Raw genomic sequence first — 2,896 nt, forward strand, 5'->3', positions numbered from 1 at the left:
TTAGAAATTGGTGCACCCTTATACAATCAGCCTGAGCAAAGGTGAAGTTCTTATCTTATATTACACAGTGAAACATGTGACCATAGATTACAAGTTGTATTTCTGACAGGAAAGATACCATTAGCTACCTAAGTGTTTACAATAATTTCTCCAATGTAATCAGCCAATTAGAATTGTGTAAGAAATTTTATTTCCAAGATGTTTTTACTTGTCACCATTTTCATTTAGTTTTGGAAACATGGAGTCATAGAGCACAGAAACAGGCCCTTCGGCCCAACTTGTCCATGCCACCTTTTTTTTTAACCCCTAAGCTAATCCCAATTGCCCGCATTTGGCCCATATCCCTCTATACCCATCGTACCCATGTAACTGTCTGAACACTTTTTAAAAGACAAAACTATACCTGTTTCTACTACTACCTCTGGCAATTTGTTCCAGACACTCACTACCCTCTGTGTGAAAAAATTGCTCCTCTACACCCTTTTGTATCTCTCCCCTCTCACCTTAAACCTGTGCCCTCTAGTTTTAGACTCCCCTATCTTTGGGAAAAGATATTGACTGTCTAGCTGATCTATGCCCCTCATTATTTTATAGACCTCTAAAAGATCACCCCTCAGCCTTCTACACTCCAGAGAAAAAAGTCTCAGTTTATTCAGCCTCTCCTTATAACTCAAACCATCAAGTTCCAGTAGCATCCTAGTAAATCTTTTCTGCGCTCTTTCTAGTTTAATAATATCCTTTCTATAATAGGGGGACCAGAATTGTGAACAGTATTCCAAGTGTGGCCTTACCAGTGTCTTGTACAACTTCAACAAGACGTCCCAATTCCTGTATTCAGTGTTCTGACCGATGAAACCAAGCATGCTGATTGCCTTCTTCACCAGTCTGTTCACCTGTGACTCCACTTCCAAGGAGCTATGAACACGTACCTCTAGATCTCTTTGTTCTATAACTCTCCCCAATGCCCTACTATTAACTGAGTAAGTCCTGCCTTACAATCTACCAAAATGCATCACCTCGCATTTATCTAAACATGAGTGAATTTGAAAAAAATGACATGCTGACTGAATGGAGATCCAGTTATCACCCACATATTTCAGTTAGAATATTGTACTGGTTGGTTTAACAAGGTGGTGTCTCTACTTAGCTCTTCAGTTTGTTATTAAACAGTAGCAGAAGTGCTGTGAAGTATTGGCAGACAAGGAGGTGAGCTAAACGCCAATGGAAAGGCATGAATACAGCAGCTGCTGGAAATCTGAAATAAAAATGCTCAGCAGGTCAGGCAGCATCTGTGAAGAAAGAGGAACCACATTCCTTTCACCTCCCTGCCAGCTTCCACCTACAGGAACTGTTCAGAACAATGGCCTGTAGCCTCCTCGCAGTGGCAGTCAGATTGTTGTTCTGTACTGTGAGGTGGAACAGTGGCACACTGGTTAGCACAGCTGCCTCTCAGCACCAGAGACTGGGGTTCAATTCCGGCCTTGAGTCGGTGTCTGTGTGGAGTTTGCACATTCTCCCCATGTCTGCATGGGTTTTCTCTGGGTACTCCAGTTTCCTCCCACAGTCCAAAGATGTGCGGGTTAGATGGAAAAGCCATGCTAAATTCCTTTAGTGTTAGGGGGACTAGCGAGGTAAACACATGGGATTGCGGGGATAGGTCTTGGGTGGGATTGTTTTTGGTGCAGACTCGATAGGCTGAATGACCTCCTTTCTGGATTCTATGATTTGATTTATTATTGTCACATGTATCAACATACAGTGAAAAGTATTCTTTCTTGCGTGCTACACAGACAAAATATACCATTTGTGGAGAAAGAAATGAGAAAGTGCAGAATGTAGCATTACAGTCATAATTAGGGTGTAGAGAAAGATTACTTAATTCAGAACTCTGACAGCAGCAGGGAAGAAGCTGTTCTTGAGTTGGTTGGTACGTGACCTCAGACTTCAGTATCATTTTCCCTATGGAAGAAGGTGGAATTCTATGGTTCTGTGACCTAATGTGCTTGAAATGCCTATCTCACCCGACCTTCCTAATTTAGGGCTGGTGAGACTCAAACAGCATGGTGTGTCCCTCCCAAAGCTCCCTCAATGCCAGTGGTGAAGTGTAACAGGAGCAAGGTGAAGGAAGACATGCTCCCCACCCCTCTTTTTACAGAACTAGCTGCCGTAATGCAGGTGAGTTTAAAACAAGACAATGAGTCTCTAAGAGAATGAATGGGATGTGGTGTTGGGGGGAGTTTAGACATCAGTGGGGTTGATTAGGTGGTTGGACACAAGGAGTGTGGGGGATCCTGGACACTGGAGGGGTGGAAGTTTGGACATCGTGAGGATGGAAGGGGTTCAGACATCAGGGGACAGTTGTACATTGGGGAGGGAGTTGGACATCGGGTGGGAGTCAGAAATCAGTGGGGTGTAGGGCCAGTTCAGATGGGGGTGGGGGGACTGGGCGTTCAGGCCCTGCTTGGTTGAGATGGATCAGTTTGAGTTGGGGATTTGAGGAATTCAATGCGAGTGGTGGGGGGTGGAGGATGGCTTGCAGATACTGGGGAGGGGGTGGAGTACTCAGTTGCTATGGGGGTGCCCTGAAGGTATCTGGGTCTTGAGAGGGTGTTGTTGTGTGGCCCATGCAGGGATTATTGGGTGTATTTTTCCCTTCTAACTCTTTCAGGGTAACTGTGAGTGTAAAACTATCAGAACCATCTGAAATTAATGATTTAAATCATTTTATTTGATGGTTCCCAGCCCAGAGCAATTGCCTAGGGGAAGTTGTTGCTTCTGGACAATTGCAGATAAATCTGTATCTGAGAACATCCGAGAGGGATTCCCCAGGGAATCTTTAGGAAACTCCTGAAATCCAATGCTGGGGAACCAGGAAGTTGGGAGCCAATGGATTGCA

This window comes from Carcharhinus amblyrhynchos, chromosome 31 (genome assembly GCF_965287045.1).
Source record: "Carcharhinus amblyrhynchos chromosome 31, sCarAmb.v2.hapA, whole genome shotgun sequence".
Taxonomy (NCBI): domain Eukaryota; kingdom Metazoa; phylum Chordata; class Chondrichthyes; order Carcharhiniformes; family Carcharhinidae; genus Carcharhinus; species Carcharhinus amblyrhynchos.